This window comes from Panthera leo, chromosome C1 (genome assembly GCF_018350215.1).
Source record: "Panthera leo isolate Ple1 chromosome C1, P.leo_Ple1_pat1.1, whole genome shotgun sequence".
NCBI lineage: Eukaryota > Metazoa > Chordata > Mammalia > Carnivora > Felidae > Panthera > Panthera leo.
In genome coordinates, this window is record NC_056686.1 from 122,613,930 (window position 1) to 122,635,445 (window position 21,516).

A 21,516-nucleotide genomic window follows, 5' to 3' on the forward strand; every position below is an offset into this window, starting at 1 on the left:
AAAATCACACCATTATGAATCTTGTGTCATTATTGCTAAGTCAATATGAAGCACCTCTGGAGAAGCAGATGGATAAGCAGGAGTGGGAAGAACAGACAAGGGTCCTTTTCCATATATTCTCAGCCTGAACCCCAACCTCAGATCTATTCCTGGAGTTTCTACGTGGAAGATCTTATATCCCGATGTTGGCCTAGCAGCAGCACATCCAACCTCACCCCTAATCTGAAACATCTATCCCCCTAAAAACTCCCACATGCATGCAGCCAGAGCCTTTGGTCTTAACCCCACAGCTGCATGACTCCATCCTTAGCATGTGGCAGAAGATGCAGGAAGTTGGATGCACTTCTGAAAAAGGGAGAAGCAGGGATGGGAAGGGTTAGCTTAGAGCCCATGAGAAGTCACAGTCCAAGGCTAGAGAAAACAGAAAACTGCACCATTTGAGACTCTGGGAGTTTTATTTGCAAGTGTGTGGGCATGTACACACAACACACACACATGCATGCATGTGCAAGCATTAGAACATCAATGATAGTTTATATTCATATGAATCTGTGCTTATGTCTGTGTGCGAAAGATTGTATATATGCCTGTGTGTTCGTGTGTTCGTGTGTGTGTGTGTGTGTGTGTGTGTGATGAGGGTGAGATGAAATGGAATTGGGAAAAAGCTGTCAACCCTAATGCCATTATAGGTAGAAAAGGATTAACAAAAATTAGAGAAGAAATCCTTCCTCAAGGGGTGTGAATGTGTGAAGCAATGGGGTGTCAGTAGGAAAGACAGACTCTGACCTGAAGCCAATCAGCTCACACTCCTGTAAAATGCAGACTATTATATTGAGTACCTCCTCGGGTCATTGTGATGACTACTGACTGAGTCTGCCCTGGGTCTGTCACACAGTGAGGGCCCAGTGAATGTTGGCCCTGAATGTGCTGTGGGGCAGGGGAAAGCAGTAAGGAATATGGAAGGAAGAGAATACATTGCCCCTCTTTCCCCTCAGACTTGAATAAGAATTAAAATTCTTCTACTATGTGTGTCTCAATATTTCACAAATGTTGTAAACAAACTCTCAGGAGCAAACTGTAATTTTCCCCTTCTTCTAAATGGTTTAAACTTATAGCAGCTGTTGCTGGTGGTCCCAGCCTGGAGAGCCTGCTCAGAGCAGACTGTTGGAGAGCCCAGGAACTCTGAGGCAGCGAGTAAGAGGAAACCCTTCCAAGGGAAATAAAGTTCTTACCAATCACTGCTAACTATGCCATGAAAGGGAGAACACTCTTTCAATTACCAAACGTCAGCTCTAATCCCTACTTATGAGCTCTAGATATAAAACGATGCAATAATTACACAATCTGCAGGGAAACTGACAAATATATTCCCAATACAAATGATTTACTGAGTGAGCCTGGCCACAGCCTGGCTTCACTCCTTAATGGAAGCTGTAAAAACAGTGCCCTGTGCTTTGATAATCACAGTGATTTCTTACAAACCACTGATTAAGCAATAGATGAGGCAAGCATTTTGGAAACTCTAAAATATCTCTGATTTGTTGGAGATCTCTCCAAAATGATTGCCAATCTGCTTAGATGGCCTATTAAAGAATCGTATAACGGTTTGTCAGAAAAGACCTTTTACAATTGAATCCATTTCAGAGATAAGAAGAGGTTAAGTGTCATGATGAGGGCATGCAGGGATAGAGCTGGGATGAAACCCAAATGCCCTGATTCCCAATTTTTTCCACAATCCCCCATAGACTCACCTATTAACAAGATATAATCAAATGTGGGCCATTAACCTCCATTACTTCCTACCGGAAAGCTAAGCTAATCAATATGTTACTGTCACCAGCAAGGTGATCATTTGGTAGCAGTTACTCTTGATCAGAAAATTAATGAGTTGGGTAATATGGAAAGAAACGTGCAGCCCATTCTACTCTTGGGTACAATATGGATAGGAAAGGCCAGGTGAGAATCAGAATCTGAGTCATGGTATTTTCCCAGGAAGATGTTAGTGGTAGAGCCACATGGTTTTTCTCTAGTGAGATCTTTCAAGCTCTTTGGATACTCTAAGTAGTAAGAAGAAGTCAGCCTGGAGGTAACAAAGATTGTAAAATTAAGACTTTGAGATAAGAAGATTGAGACTGCAAGAAATGGTAGATATAGAGAAGCAACATGAAAAAGATTTGGAATAAAAGAGAAATATATTCTTAAGTCATGAGAAGTGTATAGATCAATGAAATACTTAAACTCATACATCATTATGAGTTTGCAACTGAATGGTGGTAATCCTAAACCATAATTTATGCTACTCTATTTTTCATTTAAGGTAAATAACTAAGACTCTCTGAAGCAGTGATTAGTAACTATCTTGGATGACTGATACTTTGCAAATGCAATGAAAGGTGTGGATTTAGTCCCCAGATAAGTTCACATCTACATATATATTTTCAGGGTATTCAAAGACCCTTTTGAAAGTTTATCACTGGATCCCAAGATATGGCACCTTGTGCTAGACTGAGAAGTTTAACCAATTATATATAAGTAAAGGGGTGGCCAGGTGACTCAGTTGGTCTGACTCTTGATTTGGCTCAGGTAGTGATCTCACAGTTTGGTTTATGAGATCAAGACCTGACAGCTCAGAGCCTACTTGGGATTCTCTCTCTCCTACTCTCTCTGCCCCTCCACCCTCAAAATAAATAAATAAACTTAAAAAAATTATATAAGTATAAATATATTCCCCAAAGTCCTGAAGTTGTTTTAGCACTGAGTTTCTCAAAAGTTCTGTTCTAAAGTCACCTTTGGTGAGAAGCTTCACCAACCTGAGATGGAGCCTAATGTCTATGTCCATCCTCAAAATTTTCAATATGTTACACTGTACATATTCTCAATAATCCCATGATATTTTAGCTCCCTGACCTCTCTCTTTCCTGAGGAAAGGCATCTCTTCTTCTGTGTGTGTGTGTGTGTGTGTGTGTGTGTGTGTATGTGTGTATGCACATGGGGGCATGTGTGTATATGTTCATGATAAAATATGCAAGGCATAATCTTTCTGAGGATAAGTTTTCTTTCTCTGTCATTTGTCCGATTTATCTCAGAGTTGCTAAGAAAATAAAATAACATCATGGATGGGAATATTTTTTAAACATTTGTAAAGAACCATAAAAAATGCATGGCATTGTCATTATTAGTGTCATCATATTGTTATTATTAAGTGTGATACTTAAATGCAATTTGCAAGCCTTAGTTTCATTTCAGGAAATTAGTTTAAAATGTTTGTCCATTTAAATAAAGGTACTACACATTCCTTTTAATCACACTGGCAATACCAACTCTCCTTCAAAGAAGCTGGTCATTGCTTGGGTTGATTTTATGAGTTAACAAACAATTCTGTACCCCATAGGGCTGACATTCAGTGAGTTCGTGGGGCATGGCTGTACTGGGTGTTAGTCTCCAGCATCTATTCTGAATGGTTGGTGCCCTAGTTGTAGTACTCATTAAATATTTTTGATATTACACCTGTCACCAGCTATGTGTGAGATACCATGCTGGTTGCTGCTGAGAAAAAAAAGGGGGGGATTTGTAAGACATGGACCACATTCCCAAAAAGAGAGGAACCTGACTGGGGAAACTCAGGCCATTCATAATAACACAAGGTGGCAGGTGGTGGAGGGGCACGACACCTGGATGGCTCAGTCCAGCAACTGACTCTTGATTTCGGCTCAGGTCATGATTCCAGGGTTATGAGATCAAGCCCCACATTGGGCTCTATGCTCAGCACAGAGCCTGCTTGGGATTCTCTCTCTCTTCCTCTGCCCCTCTCCCTGCCTCATGCTCTTTCTAAAATAAATAAAGTGAAAAAAAATTTAATAAAATAAAATAATAACACTAGGCACTTAGTATTTACTTCTGTGTATGAAGTATTTCATTAGGTCAGAAAAGGCAATCACTTCTAGAAGGGCTGACGAATAATACTCCATCAGTTGGGATTCACTGTAGTCCCAAAGAATGTTAACCCAAGGTTAGTGGTCACCTACCAGCTCTTTAAAAATGCACGCTAGGGCAGAGACAGAAACACTCCTGCCAGCAGTAAAAAGGGACGAAGAAAGCAAGAGTCTTTGCATTTTATTTTACAGATGGCTTCTCCTTCCTCCCCCTACTTCCAGGCAGAGATTTAATTAATTTAGAAGGGTAATTTGCAAAGTTCTTTAAGACCTCCAGCCATCAGGTGTCACAAGAAAGATAAGTGCTATGCCTACTGTATCTATTTTGGTGCTGTGGGTAATGCACCATTATATTAGATCAACGCGGTCCTCATTTCACGCTACCAATTTCTATTCTGTTAATTCTTTACTTAAATCTGCTAAGTACCTCTCCGTTTGCCTTACCACTGTTATAATTTAATATGTACAACCAGAGTTGGAGTTTAATTGTTTCTTGAGTGAGCTAAAATCCAATATTTGTAAAATGCATCCACTTAAATGAAACCCCAGCAAGGTTCTGCCTCTTCCTGTGGTCTTGTCTGTGATGCCTTCGTTCAGCTCCTGTGGAGCCTCCCTGCTTCACAACACTGATTGCATTAGCCCAAGAAGGCCATTGCCACTTGGGGACTGCCCTGTTGATGGCTCTGCATACCCTCCAGCCCTAGCCTCCCTGCTCTCTCCTTTGACTGAAAGAACTAAATGTGGCAGGAAAAATACATTAATGTATGAGTGTCACCAGCCTGTCCCCTTGCCACCCACTAAGGAGAATGTGGCTTCACTTTCTTGGATCAAGAAATAAGAGTCCAGCTGGATTTTCACCAAATTGAAGAAAAACAGGAAAGAAAGCAAGAAAGACAAGGAAGCAAATACATCCATGTGACCTAATAAGTGTCCTCTGAGCTGCAGCAGGGTGGGGAGAAACCAGTCTCCATATGGGAGCCAGAGAAAGGGAAGGAAAGGGAACAGAGCTTTGAAAATTTGGCATTGTGCATTGAAGGTAATCCTTCTATGGCATTTTCTCAAGACTGAAGTCAAGATCTAATTGCTTTTCAAGTATTATTATATGCTGGACCAGAATGTCTTTGAGAGAGGCACCTCAAAGAGGATGGGCCTCAGGGGGGCTTACAAAGCAGGCTCTTTGTGAAGCTAAAGATTCATAATGCATTTTCATTCCGCATCTGAGGCACGGAGCAGCACAGTGATGGGGCCTTGTAGGACCTCATCCCAGGCAGGATTAGGCTGGCCGGAACACAGCATCATCTGAAGCTCTTTAGGACGGATGTTCTCTCTCACACCAGCAAGTTTACAAATCAGATCCAAAACAGGCTGAAACTCCAGAGCATCCAGAATCATCTCCTGTATGTGGCAAGAGAGACATCAGCTTTTCTCCCTTCTCAACTACCGCTAACCGTTCCTAACAAATTGTCCCAAGGTTCCCCTCTGGAAAACTTTCCCACGTACTCATCTTTCTTCATTAAGGCCAGCCCTTTCCATGAGCCTGCCTATGTCTCTTTAGTGTACAATAATTTGTACTCTTTCCAAAAGCTGGACTTCTGTAGTTATCAGTTTGTTGGAAAATTACTACATTGGGTGAAAGGCAATAAGGCAATAATATCCAGAGAGAATTAAAAGGTAGGGATGGTTCTACATAGAGTTCTAAAACATTGATAACATTGAGCAACTAACTGAATCCGATACTCAGACAGGACCCCTTGCCCCTAGTTACCTGTGGCAAAATAATGGCCCCTCAAAGATGTCCACATCCTTATCTCTGCAATATGTGAGTATGTTACTTTACATGACAAAGGAGAATTAAAGTTTCAGATGGAAGTAAGGCTGCTATTCACCTGACCTTGAAATGGGAGATGAACTTGAATTGTCCAAGCAGGTCCAATGTAGAGAAGGGTCCTTATGAAGAGAGGAGGGAGGCACAAGAAAGAGGCACAGAAAGAGGGCAGCATGGAGAGGACTTCACTTGCTGTTGCTGGATTTGAAGACAGAGGAGGAGACTATGAGCCAAGGAACATGAGCAGCCTCTAGAAGCTGCAAAAGGCAAGGAAATAGACTCTCCCCTAGAGTCTTGAGAGGAATGAGGCCCTGTGGGCACATTGATTTTAGTCCAATAAGACGCACATAGGACTTTTGATTTTTAGAAGTGTAAGATAGTAAATTTGTGTGGTTTTAAGACACTACGTTTGTGGTAATTTGCTACTGTGGCAGTGGAAAACTAACACAGGACCAAAGACCCCACTGCCTTGCCTTTCTAAGACCCCAGCCTCAAACCATGAGCTCTGTCATCAGCAACTTAGAACTTTAGGAAATCTTTTTTTTTTGGAAAAAAAAAAATTGTTGTCCAAACGGGGCTAGCAGAGTTCTGTGGGGCTCAATAATACAGCTCATTTGGGGTATAAAGAGCTCTGTTGGCAAGCCTGGGAACTGAATTAGGACTGTTTTTTGAGAAAATAAACTGTGTCAAACAGCCTACTTTCTAATGAACATTTGGAATATTTGGAGTTCCTCATATTGGTAAGCTGTAGAGTGCCTGTGATCTGTGCTGATGGTTAAATGGAGCTGTCAGTTTCAGACTCTAGGCATGCAGGAGGCCTAATAGTTATTCATTGTTAAAAGTTTAAAATTCTGAAAAAAAAAAAATCCTGGTTTGTGATCTGGTCCAGAAAAACAATCTGCTTTAGCAGAGGCCTGCACACTGCATGAACCTTAGGCCCAGACTGAATGTTTACTTAAGGAAAAAACAATATCTTGAAAAGCACATCACCAAGTACCTTATTGAGAATCCAAATCAGTGTATCACATTGCTCGAAAAACATACTTACATCTAAGGCTGTTTTGCAAGACAGCACATTGAACCACTCTTGTAAACTCTTCCTTAGGACTATAGAAGCTAGAATGTAATTCTAGACTCACATTTCATCAGACAACAGGGATTGGTATGATAAAACATACGCCATACATTTTTGACACTTGGTGTTCAAATCAAAGCATTAAATCGATATTTAAAAGTATATCTTATTCTTCTTTTATGAGTAGCCTTAACTTATGTCTCAGTTTTCCTCAGCCAGATCCAGCTTTCATCTGCTGCCTCTTCTTAATTATTAATAATTTCCCCTTTCACGCTCAGAACTGTGCCAGTTTGATGACAAATTATATGGTCACCACACATATAAAAGCTTCAGTTATAGTTGTCTCATAAATTTTATTTATTTTTCTTTTTTTAGAGAGTCTGCACAAGTTGGGGAGGGAGTGGAGAGAAAGAGAGAGAGAGAATCTTAAGGAGGCTCCATATTCAATGTGGAGCCCAATGTGGAGCTTGATCCTGTGACCCTGGGATCATGATATGAGTCGAACACAAGAGTCAGACACTCAACCAACTGAGCCACCCAGGCACTCCTCACATACATTTTCTTAAGTCAGAGCACAATTCCTTGCAGTTTCCTCAAGGTCTGGAGAAACCTTCATGTTCTAGAATTGACTCCATGGGGGAAGACCAGGAAGAGTGGGAAGAGGGTATTAACTAAGCAGTAGATGATTTGGAGTATACACAAATTATATATAATATACATTATATAAAATGCACTGTATATAATGCAACTAAGTGCCAAAGCCATGCCTGACTCTGTGTGTGTGTGTTTGTGTGTGTGTGTGTGTGTGTGTGTGTGTGTAAGATAAAATTAAACCCACTCCCCAGTCCTTCCAGTCCTAAATGCCAGCCCTAAGCTATGAGCCTTATCAGAGACTTGGAGCTAGAGGAAATTCTTATTCATTATTAGTAAGAAATTTAAGCATATCTTACAGAAAAACATTGTTGTCCAAGCTAGTAGAGCTCTGTGGAATCAATAATACAAATATATAATATATATACAATTAGGTCATTTTATGTGCATAACATATAACTTATAGTAATCTCACATATTTTACATTTTATATATAATGTGTACATATATACACACACATATACATATATATAATTTGACACAGTATGTCTAGGTGGCAAAGCAAAAAGCTAAAAGGTTTTGGTGAAGGTGACAAAAATGTCAGCTCTCAACATTTCTATACACTGGCAATGAACAATCCAAAAGTAAAATTAAGAAAACACTTCCAGGAGAGGGACTCAAGATGGCGGAACAACATGGAAGTTTTTTATGTGTCTCACGTCCATGAAATATAGCCAGACCAACACTAAACCATCCTGCACACGTAGAAAACTGATCTGAGGATTAACACAACAATCTGCACAACCTGAACCACAGAATTCAGCAGGTACGTGGCATGAAGAGGTGAACTTGGGGAAAGAGAAGCCGCAGAGGGCAGGGAGGTACTTTTGTGTGCGGAGAGGGGACCAAGACAGTGAGGAGAATATGGGAAAAGCCCCCCTCCCAAAAGCAGCTGGAGAGAAAGTGGAAAATTGGAAACAGCTGCAGGGACTGAGCTAAAAAGGGAGAAAGGAGAAAGGAGAGGGTTTAGATTCCATTAAGACTGTAAACAAGGGGAGTGCAGAGTCTGCAACTCTGCAGCTAGATACCCAGAGGTGCTCTGGTGGGAAAGGTGAATCCCCAGGAGCAGAGAGGGGTCCAGGAGGTTCTTGGGCCACACGAGAAGCAGTTCCACTGCTGGAAGGACACTTGGTAGAGGCTGTGAGGCAACCTGGGCCCAGCAGACCCCAGAGAACAGCCACATCCACTCATGCTGGAACAAGGTCTTTAAGCATGAAGCCTGGTGCCAGATGTGCGTTGTAATTTTCCATAATCCCTGAAATGCTGCTGCTACACTATCTTGCAAACTTTTTCTGGGGTGGGCTGGCACCTGGCCGCAGTCTCTGGGCATCGGCAGCAGCATGGTCCCATGAACTTTCCTGGGTGCAGCCGGCATTCTGCCATTGCTCAGTGAGAGCCTCCACAGAAGGGAGTAATGGGTCAAAGCCACAGTCCCTCAGAAGTAAAGGGCCAGGGAAAACAGCCACATCTAAGACAAAACTCGGGAGAGAAGTACTACCTGGGGCTTGGTCATGAACAGTGAAGAAGCAGGGAGTGGACAAAAGCTGAGGACAAAGGGCGAATGCTGATGGGGAGAACAGAGTTCCAATATAGAGACTGGGTAGCTGGGTGATGCCATTTCACCACTCCCCCATACGTGCATATGCACCTACAAGCGCCACAACAATCCACCCCAGTAAGCTATCAGCACCATCTAGTGGAGAACGGAGCTGTTACACTAAGCCCCGCCCAACTGGGCCAACCTCACTCTTCAAGAACACAAGTCTCACTGCCTGCTTAGTTTATGAACTATAAGGCGCTTCATAGTCTGACTTCTAGGGGAAAACAAAGTAATTTCAGTCGTACTTCAGTCTGTTAGCAGGTCCATCTATTCAATTTTGTTTCTTTTTTTTCTTTTTTTTTCTCTTTTTCATTTCTTTTTCATGAATACAGAAAGAGGAAAATTCACTTTTATTTTCAATTTTTATTAAAAATTTTTTTTCTTTAAATGTTTTACTATATTTTTTACTTTTGTGTAAATTTTTAAATTCTATTTTACTTCCATCATTTTTTTCATTTGTGTATTCATTTTTTTCAAATTTACAAATGATTTCATTTTTTTCCTTTTTCTCTTTTTCGTTTCTTTTTGTTGAATACAGAAAGAAAAAATTCACTTTTATTTTCAATTTTTATTAAAAATATTTTTCTTTATTTTTTCTATTATATTTTTTACTTTTGTGTAAATTTTTTCAAGTTCTAGTTTACTTCCATCATTTCATTTTAGTCTACTTCAGTGTATTCATTTTTCCAAATTTTCAAATGATTTCCATTTTTTTTTCTTCTCTCCCATTTTTTTCTCCAATCTATCAAGCCACTTTCAACACTGAGACCAAAACACACCTAGGATCTAGCATCATTTTTCGATTTTGTGTGTGTGTGCATGTGTGTGCTTTTAATTTTTCAATTTTAATATTTTTTAATTTTAATTTTTTTAATTTTAATTTTTTCTACCTCATTAATTCCTTTTCTCCCTTCAAAATGATGAAATGAAGGTATTCACCCCAAAAGAAAGAGCAGGAAGAAACAACAGCCAGGGACTTAAGAAATACAGATACAAGCAAGATGTCTGAACCAGAATTTAGAATCATGATAATAAGAATACTAGCTGGAGTCAAAAATAGATTAGAATCCCTTTCTGTGGAGATACAAGAAGTAAAAACTAGTCAGGATGAAATAAAAAGTGCTATAACTGAGCTGCAATCATGAATGAATGCCACGGTGGCAAGGATAAAAGAGGCAGAACAGAGAATCAGTGATATAGAGGACAAACTTATGGAGAATAATGAAGCAGAAAAAGAGGGAGATTAAGGCAAAAGAGCACAATTTAAGAATTAGAGAAATCAGTGACTTGTTAAAAAGGAACATCAGAATCATACGAGTCCCAGAAGAGGAAGAGAGAGAAATAGGGATAGAAGGGTTATGTGAGCAAATCATAGCAGAAAACTTTCCTAACCTGGGGAAAGACACAGACATCAAAATCCAGGACGCACAGAGGACCCCCATTAGATTCAACAGAAACCGACCATCAACAAGGCATATCATAGTCAAATTCACAAACTACTCAGGAAAGGAGAGAATCATGAAAGCAGCAAGGGAAAAAAAGTCCTTAACCTACAAGGGAAGACAGATCAGGTTTGCAGCGACCTATCCACAGAAACTTGGCAGGCCAGAAAGGAGTGGCAGGATATATTGAATGTGCTGAATCAGAAAAATATGCAACCAAGAATTCTTTATCCAGCAAGGCTTTTGTTCAAAATGGAGAGATAAAAATTTCCCAGACAAACAAAAATTAAAGGAGTTTGTGACCACTAAACCAGCTTTGCAAAAAATTTTAAGGGGGTCTCTCTGAGGGGAGAAAAGATGAAAAAATAAATAAATACATACATACATACATATATACATACATACATACATACATACCAAAAGCAACAAAGATTAGAAAGGACCAGAGAACACCACCAGAAACTCCAACTCTACAAGCAACATAATGTCAATAAATTTTTCAGTACTCACTCTAAATGTCAATGGACTCATGAATGCTCCAAGCAAAAGATATAGGGTAACACAATGGATAAGAAAACAAGATCCATCTATATGCTATTTGCAAAAGACCCACTTTAGACCTAATGACACCTTCAGATTAAAAGTAAGGGGATGGAGAACCATCTATCATGCTAATGGTCAACAAAAGAAAGCCAGAGTAGCCATACATATATCAGACAATCTAGACTTTAAAATAAAGACTGTATCAAAAGATGAAGAAGGGCATTATATCATAATTAAGGGGTCTATCCACTAAGAAGACCTAACAATTGTAAACATTTATGCACCAATGTGGCAGCACCCATATATATAAACCAATTAATCACGAACATAAAGAAACTCATTGATAGTAATACCATAATAGTAGGAGAGCTCAACACCCTACTCACAGTAATGGACAGATCATCTAATCAAAAAATCAACAAGGAAACAATGGCTTTGAATGACACACTGGACCAGATGGAACAGATATATTCAGAACATTTCATCCTAAACCAGCAGAATATACGTTTTTCTCCAGTGCACATGGAATGTTCTCCAGCATAGACCACATACTGGGACACAAATCAGCCCTCGGCAAGTACAAAAAGATCAAGATCATACCATGCATATTTTCAGACCATAACACTATGAAACTCAAAATCAACCACAAGAAAAAAATTTGGAAAGGTAACAAATACTTGGAAACTGAAGAACACCCTAGTAAAGAGTGAATGGGATAACCAATCAATTAAAAAGGAAACTAAAAAGTATATGGCAGCCAATGAAAATGATAACACCACAACCCAAACCTCTGGGACACAGCAAAGTTTGTCATAAGAGGAAAGTATATAGCAATCCAGGCCTTCTTAAAGAAGGAAGAAAGATCTCAGATACACAACCTAACTTTATGCCTTAAAGAGCTGCAAAAAGAATAGCAAATAAAACCCAAAACCAGCAGAAGACAGAAAATAATAAAGATTAGAACGGAAATTAATGCTATTGAAACCAAAAAAACAGTAGAACAGATCAATGAAACCATAAGCTGGTTCTTTGAAAGAATTAACAAAATTAATAACCACTAGCCAGTTTGATCAAAAAGAAAAAGGAAAGGACCCAAATAAATAAAATCAAGAATGAAAGAGCAGAGATCACAACCAACACAGCAGCAATAAAAACAATAATAAGAGAATATTATGAGCAATTATATGCCAATAAAATGGGCAATCTGGAAGCAATAGACAAATTCCTAGAAACATGTACACTACCAAAACTGAAACGGGAAGAAATAGAAAATTTGAACAGACCCATAACCAGTAAGGAAATTGAATTAGTAATTAAAAATCTCCCAAATAACAAGAGTCCAGGGCCAGATGGCTTTCCAGGGGAATTCTACCAAACATTTAAGGAAGAGTTAACACCTATTCTTGAAGCTGTTCCCAAAAATTGAAATGGAAGGAAAACTTCCAAAGTCTTTCTATGAAGCCAGCATTACCTTGATTCCAAAACCAGACAGAGACCCCACTAAAAAGGAGAACTATACACCAATTTCCCTGATGAACATGGATGTAAAAATCCTCAACAAGATATTAGCCAACCAGATCCAACAATACATTTTAAAAAATTATTCATCACGACCAAGTGGGATTTATACCTGGGATGCAGGGCTGGTTCAATATCCACAAAACAATTAACGTGATTCATCACATCAATAAAAGAAAGGACAAGAACCATATGATCCTCTCAATAGATGCAGAGGAAGCATTTGACAAAATACAGCATCCTTTCTTGATAAAAACCCTCAAGAAAATAGGGATAGAAGGATCATACCTCGAGATTATAAAAGCCATATATGAACAACCCAATGCTAATATCATCCTCAATGGGGAAAAATTGAGAGCTTTCCTCCTAAGGTCAGGAACAAGACAGGGATGTCCACTCTCACCACTGTTATTCAACATAATATTGGAAGTCTTAGCCACTGAAATCAGACAACACAAAGAAATAAAGGCATCCAAATCAGCCAGGAGGAGGTCAAACTTTCATTCTTCACAGATGACATGATACTCTATATGGAAAACCCTAAAGATTCCACCAAAAAACTGCTAGAACTGATTGATGAATTCAACAAAGTTGCAGGATACAAAATCAATGCACATAAATCGGTTGCATTCGTATACACCAAGAATAAAGCAACAGAAAGAGAAATCAAGAATTCAATCCCATTTACAGTTGCACCAAAAACCATAAAATACCTAGGAATGAATCTAACCAAAGAGCTGAAAAATGTATACACTAAAAACTATAGAAAGCTTATGAAAGAAATTAAAGAAGACACCAAAAAATGGAAAAAAGATTCCATGCTCCTGGATAGAAAGAACAAATATTGTTAAAATGTTGATACTACCCAAAGCAATCTACATTTTCAATGCAATCCCAATCAAAATAACACCAGCATTCTTCACAGAGTTAGAACAAATAATCCTAAAATTTGCATGGAACAAGAAAAGACCCCGAATAGCCAAAGCAATCTTGAAAAAGAAAACCAAAGCAGGAGGCATCACAATCCCAGACTTCAAGCTATACTACAAAGTTGTAATTATCAAGACAGTATGGTACTGGAACAAGAACAGACACTCAGATCAATGGAACAGAATAGAGAACCCAGAAATGGACCCACAAACGTAGGGCCAACTAATCTTTGACAAAGCAGGAAAAAATATCCAATGGAATAAACACACTCTCTTCAGCAAGTGGTTCTGGGAAAACTGGACATGCAGAAGAATGAACCTGTACCACTTTCTTATACCATACACAAAAATAAACTCAAAATGGATGAAAGACCTAAATGTAAGACAGGAAGCCATCAAAATCCCTGAGGAGAAAGCAGGCAAAAACCTCTTTGATCTTGCCCGCAGCAACTTCTTACTCAACATGTCTCCAGAGGCAAGGGAAACAAAAGCAAAAATGAACTACTGGACCTCATCAAAATAAAAAGCTTCTGCACAGCGAAGGAAACAATCATCGAAACTAAAAGGCAACCAACAGAATGGGAGAAGATATTTGCAAATGACATATCAGATAAAGGGTTAGTATCCAAAATCTATAAAGAACTTATCAAACTCAACACCCAAAAAACAAATAATCCAGTGAAGAAATGGGTAAAAGACATGAATAGACACTTCTCCAAAGAAGACATACAGATGGCCAACCGACACATGAAAAAATGCTCAACATCACTCATCATCAGGGAAATACAAACCAAAACCACAAGGAGATACCACCTTACACCTGTCAGAATGGCTAACATTAACAACCCAGGCAACAATATATGTTGGTGAGGATGCAGAGAAAGAGGATCTCTTTTTCATTGTTGGTGGGAATGCAAGCTGGTGCAGCCACTCTGGAAAACAGTATGGAGGTTCCTCAAAAACTAAAAATAGAACTAGCTTAGGACCCAGCAATTGCACTACTAGATAAATATCCAAGGGATACAGGTGTGCTGTTTCGAAGGGACACATGCACCCCCATGTTTATAGCAGCACTATCAACAATAGCTGAAGTATGGAAAGAGCCCAAATGTCCATCGATGGATGAATGGATAAAGAAGATGTGGTATATATATATACACACATATATATGTATATATACATATATACATATATATGTGTGTATATATATATGTATATACATATGTACATATGTACATATGTACATATATATACATATGTATATACATATATATGTATATATATACAATGGAGTATTACTCAGCAATCAAAAAAGATGAAATCTTGCCATTTGTGACTACGTGGATGGAACTGGAGGGTATTATGCTAAGTGAAATTAGTCAGAGAAAGACAAAAATCATATGACTTCACTCATATGAGGTCTTTAAGAGACAAAACAGATGAACATAAGGGAAGGGAAACAAAAATAATATTAAAACAGGGAGGGGGACAAAACATAAGAGATTCATAAATATGGAGAACAAACAGAGGGTTGCTGGAGGGGGTGTGGGAAGGGGGATGGGCTAAATGGGTAAGGGGCATTAAGGAATCTACTCCTGAAATCATTGTTGTACTATATGCTAAGTAATTTGGATGTAAATTAAATAAATAAATAAATAAATAAATAAATAAATAAATAAATAAAATTAAAGACTAGAAGAAAAAAATAAATAAACATTTAAAAATTATTGAAAAAAAAGAAAAAGAAAACATTTTCATCTCCAAGAGCAACAAAAAGAACAAAATACTTAGAAATAAAATTTAACCAAAAAGTGAAAAACTTTTGCATTGGAAAACTACAAAAGATAATTGAAAAAAAAATTAAAGAACACCTAAACAAGGGAAAACACATCCAAAATTCATGAAGTGAAAGACAATATTACTAAGATAGCAATATTCACCAAAATGGATTTGCAGATTCAACACAATCCCTATCAAAACCCAAGTGCTTGTTTTTTTGTTTTTTTTTTTTTTTTGCAGAAATTGACAAGCTGATCTTAAAATTCATATAAAAGTGTAAGGGACCCAGAATAGCCAAAACAATCTTGAAAAAAGAACAAATTTGGAGGACTCACACTTCCCAAATTCAAAACTTATGACAAAGGTACAATAATCAACACTGCTTGATGCTGACATAATGATAGATACATAAATGGAATAGAACTCAGAATTCAGAAATAAATACATACATTTATGGTCAATTGTTTTTCATCAAGGTGCCAAGACCACTCAATGGAAACAAGTCTTATCAAGAAATAGTGCTGAAATGGGTGCCTGGGTGGCTCAGTTAGTTAAGCGTCCAACTTCAGCTCAGGTCATGATCTCACGGTTTGTGGGTTCAAGTCCCATGTCTGGCTCTGTGCTGACAGCTCAGAGCCTGGAGCCTGCTTTGGATTCTGTGTCTCCCTCTCTCTTTCTGCCTCCTCCTGCTCATTCTGTCTCTCTCTGTCTCTCAAGAAAAATGTTTCAAATAAATTTAAGAAATAGTATTGAAACAACTGAATCCACATGCAAAGGAATGAAATTGGACCCCTACCTCACACCATATACAAAAATTATATATACACCATATTAAAAGTATAGTAAAATATATCAAGGATCTAAATGTATGAGCTAAAGCTATAAAACAGATAAAAGCAGAGGAGCAAATCCTTGTGACCTCAGATTCGACAATGTTTCTCAAACATGATACCAAAAGCACAAGTAATAAAAGAAAAAAATAAATTGACATTACCAAAGTTGACAACTTTTATGCTCAAAGGATACTTACTATGAAAAAAAAAATGAAAAGACAACCCACAGAATGGGAGAAAATGGTTGAAAACCATATAACTGATAAAGATCTAGTATAAATAAAACATAAAGAACTATTTTGACTCAACAATAAAATAAATAACCCAATTACAAACTGTGCAAATAATCTGAATATACATTTCTCCAAATCACATATAAAAATGGCCAATAAGATATTACAAGATTCTCAGCATGATTAGTTACTAGGGAAATGCAAGTCACAATCATGAGATACCATGTCGTATCTGCATGAATGGCTATAATCAAAAAGAGACAATAACAAATATTGGTAAGGATGTGAAAAATTTGAAACTCTCACACATTGCTTGTGGAAATGTAAAATGGTGCAAACACTATGGAAAACATTTTGGCAGTTCCACAGAAAGTTAAACATGGAATTACCATATGATCTAGCAATTCCTCTCCTAGGTATATATCCAAGGGAATTGGAAGCATATGTCCACTCAAACACTTGTGCATTCACGTTTACATCAGCACTGTTCATAATGGCCAAAACATGGGGGGAAAACAAAATACCCATCAATGAATGCATAAACAAAATATGATGTATTCATACAATTAAATATTATCCAGCCACAAAAAGGAATGCGGTAGTGATACATGCCACAACATAGATGAACCTTGAAAACATTATGCTAAGTGAAAAGTGTCAGTCACAAAAAGTCAAATATTACATGATTACATTTACATGAAATGTCCAGAAGAGGCCAATATGGACACAGAAAGTAGATGAGTGATCACCATGGTCTGTGGGGTAGGAAAGAATAAAAGTGACTGCTAACAGGCATCGATGGGATGATGGAAATGTTCTGGAATCAGACACTGGCAGTGGTAGCACAACTCCGTGAATTTACTAAACCACTGAAATGTATATTTTAAATTTTTTAAATGTTTATTTATCTTTGAGAGAGAGAGGCAGAGAGAGACAGAGTGCAAGCAGGGAAGGGGCAGAGAGAGAGGAAGACACAGAATCTGAAGCAGGCTCCAGGCTCTGAGCTGTCAGCACAGAGCCCAATGCAGGGCTCGAACTCGCGAAATGTGAGATCATGCCTGAAGCCAACACCAAGAGTCGGACGCTTAACCAGCTGAAGCCACCCAGGCGCCCCTGAAATGTATACTTTAAAAGAATGAATTTTATGATTTGTGCATTTTATCTCAACTTTTTTTAAAAAAGGAAAGAAATATGAATAATATCAGTATCTCTCTCGAAAGGTTGCTGTGAAAAGTAAAATTTTTTTTAAAAAAGACATCTACGGCAGTTAGCACAGTGCCAGAATGGATGATACTAATGATGGTGGTGGTGGTGGTGGGGTCATCATCTCAGGAAGTATCTTGTGCTACTGGCTTAAGGCCCAAATTTAAAACCCAAGAGTGATCCATCCGCATTTTGCTTTATTTTGTTCCCCTTTTATTTCTCCTCACACTCCTGTCCCACTGTTTCCAGCCTTTCTGGATCTGGTCCTAGTTCTCAACTCTTCTTTCCAATTCACTCTCATCCCACTCTCAATAATCTCTGACAGTCTTCTCCCCTGCTTTACTAGCAAAATTAGGATATGTCAAAATTGTCCCAAGTAGCTGCATCTTCTGACATACAGCACTAGCACAGAGACTTCTTCAACACCAACCCACACGACAAGACAGAAACCTCAGTTTGGGCGTGTGAAGAGAGGAGATAATTTTGGAAACTAGGAGCCTGTGTCATCATTTTAATGAAATAATAAAAGATTTTTTGATTTGCACCCATTTGCAATGTTACTGTGCACAGACAAGCTTCTCAGAGAAGGTGATCCATCAGTCAGCCATCCCATTGAGAGCAGGGGAGAAACAAATCTCCACCCAGTACACATCATAAAAATGGAAATCAAGGAGACTGTTCATTAATGCAGATTAGTTTTAAGCTTGGCATGGCTTTGCTCTGCCGAGATGAATACATACAGGAGAAATTCTCAGTGGGCCTTGAGTTCTTGGTAATATATAGTCCTTATTACCTCACTGACTAATGAACCTTCAAGCTCAAGAGAAGCAACTTGTGATCACCATGTTTCCTGCAGATGGACCAGTGATCAGAGCTGCCTGGAACAGGCCTCTCCATCAGACTCTGTGCCCCGAGCCACGGCACCTCTGATCTATCTCTGCCATTCTGAGCTGGTTTGTTCTCACCAAAACCAAAGAAGGAGTTTGTATTCAGGGTCTTTCAGCTACTTTTCAACCAAGCAAATGAGCACCAAGTAATCCAATTAGCTAATTAACAAAAGGAGTTAACGGCTGCAGATGCCCTAATATGATCCCCCAGTATCCAGAATGTATTTTCAATAGAGCCTTAAGTCCCATACATAATCTGAGGGGCAGACTAACTAGGAAAATTTCAGGTTTTGAGAAAAAGCAATTAAAGATAGTGTTTTCTATCTTTAGAATGGGATGGGAGGAGCTTTTCAAATACTTGAAATCGCACCATGCAGGCAGCACATACTGCAATCAGATTAGAGGTGCTTTTGACTCTGAACCTAACACAAGTGTATTCGACAAGACACTGCTGGTGGCAGGTAGCCTGCCTCTTTTTTTTCTCTTTCCCTTCCTTTTTCCTTTTTCTCTCCCCACTCTGTCCCTCTCCCTCTCTCCCATTTTGTATTAGGTACCCTTAATGTGCCACTGTACTTCTTTCTCCCATAGAATTTGATTAATAAAAATACAAACATTGCACAAAACAAGATGTGTGCCTTTCATGACATCAACCACCACAACAAAGGCAATCATTAGTGAGCATTCCTTAAATAGTAAGCCTAAAACCTGTGGTGTCCAAAAGTTCTTAAATGTGCCCACATATGAGTAAATAATTTTTTTATTATTTATTTTGAGAGAGACACAAAGAGAGTATGAGCAGGGAAGGGGCAGAGAGAGAGAGAGAGGAAATCTCAAGTAGGCTCCATGCAGAGCCTGATGCAAAGTTCAAGCCCGTGAACTGTGAGTTCATGACCTGAGTTGAAATCAAGAGCCAGTCACTCAACCAACTGGGCCACCCAAGCGCCCCTGTGTAAATGATTTTTAAGTGTACCTCCAATATGTGTCTATATTTATTTATAAATTATATACATGTACTACTACTATGTGTTATATAAAGTACACTATAAAATATTCAAAACATTTAAAGGAAAATATTAAAACAAGGGTCAGCAAACTTTTTCTTAGAACACCAGATAGTAAATATTTTAGACTTTGCAGGCCATATGATCTTTGTTACAACCACTGAACTCTGCCATTGTAGCATGAATGCATCCATTGACAATATGTAAACAAATAGGTATGGCTATATTCTAATAAAGCTTTATTTACAAAGACAAGTGGTAGGTTGGATTCAGCCCATTGGGCCATATTTTACCAACTCTTAAATTAAAACATAAATAATAGTAAAAGTCCTAGCTACTTTTTCTATACCCATGCTGAACAATATGAAAAGAAATGGGATTAGATTTAATTCACCAATTCTCAATTGCTATCCAGAAAATAATTTCCTTTTTTATTTCTATATACTGAGGCACATGGTAAAAAACACAGCCAAGTTGAGACGCAAATGCTAAGCTTCAGGCTGACCTCACTTCTAGGTGTATAATTTATTCTACAAATTATATTTCTCATCAACTCTGTGGTTCAGATTTATGCTTCAATGAAATGTCAAATTACTATGTGTCTTGGACCTTTGGGGTTTCAAGCAAGTGATCAAAGACATAGACATCAAATTAGAAAATCCCAATGGACTACTGAAAAATGAAAAATAAATTCCAGATAAAGTCCTAACACCCATGCATGTATATATGTGTATATGTTAAATTGAGTAAACAAATCTTGTCACCTTGATCTTTAAAAATGTTATTGCTGATGCTGTTGTGCTGAATCCAGTATTGTTCCTTGTTAATCTATACCTAGGAATCTTGGAAATTTTTGACAAATTATTAAAGTCATCTATATTGAATCCAGTTGAAATGGGAAAAAGAAGACCAACGAATGTAACAGTGTTGGAGTATCAGGTACCAGTATCATCAGCACTGAAGATTTTTTTTTTTCTTGCTTCCCTGGCATAGAAAATCCTAACACCTCACTGGCATAGTTAGACGTCAGCTCTTCAACCATCTCAGTAGAGCCATCTCTATGATGATTTAGTAATAATTTCACCAAACAAAATGGAAGCTATTTTAATCATTTTAGTCAAATTGAATGTGTCAAGCAGAAATACTATGAATAGAGGCAACACTAATTCAAGATTAAATCTTCAGTCCCAACAAACCCACATGAAGCAAAGAAAAGAGATCACATGGCCCAAGAAGATGCTAGCAATTAGGAAACTTGGTTCTCATGCAGTCTGAATACAACTAATTTCTTTTTCTTAAGTTTATTTATTAATTTTTAAGAAAGAAAAAGAGCATGAGCGAGGGAGGGGCACAGATAGAATCCAAAGCAGGTTCTGTACTATCACCACAGAGCCCAACGTGGGACTCAAACTCACAAAACTGTGAGATCATGACCTGAGCTGAAATCACAAGTTGGACACTTAACCAACGGCTACCCAGGCATCCCCAAATGCAACCAGTTTCAATGTTCTAAGCATCAGTTTTCTTATTAATATTATAATAAATACATGACTTACAGAGCTATTGGGAGATTAAAATCAAATAAAATATATGAAAGTGTCTCAGAGTGCCTGACACACGACAGGTACTCAGTAAATATTTTAAAGTTTTTTTTTCCTTCTTCCTTTATGTACTTCAATATTATCATCCCTAAAACAAACAAAAAAAAATCTCTACCAAATTCATAACTATGAAATTCAAGAGATAATTGATGAAAAGAAGTATCTTGTAAAATGGAAAAATCTAAGCTCACAGAGGATATGGGTAAGATTAAAATTTACCCAAATTGTCTTGGTATATTGCTACCTCCTCATACTCCACACAAGATATATTTTGGTCACCTGAAGAAAAAGAAATCCTCTACATCTCCCCTTCAAAAGAGTTTGCCCCAGGTTGATGCTTTCCATGCCTCCCCCTTTCCATGTCTATCAGCAAAGGCTCTTCCTTATGCCATTTCAAACACCATACACAGAGAATACTATGCCCCAAAGACCACTTTTCCCTAAGCCTATCAACACCAGTCCTG

At 38.2% G+C, this 21,516-nt stretch overlaps 1 long non-coding RNA gene across 3 annotated transcripts in view; it reads right to left on the reverse strand.

Annotated features, from left to right (window-relative positions):
• Positions 1–21,516, reverse strand: part of LOC122225819 — a 166,118-nt gene that overhangs the window by 41,150 nt on the left and 103,452 nt on the right. The window contains exon 9 of one of the 3 annotated variants that reach the window (XR_006205376.1): positions 5,014–5,327. The exons of the other annotated variants lie outside the window; for them this stretch is intronic. This is a non-coding gene — a long non-coding RNA (uncharacterized LOC122225819). Of the gene's footprint in view, positions 1–5,013; positions 5,328–21,516 lie in introns of those variants that run through there. 3 annotated transcript variants of the gene reach the window in all.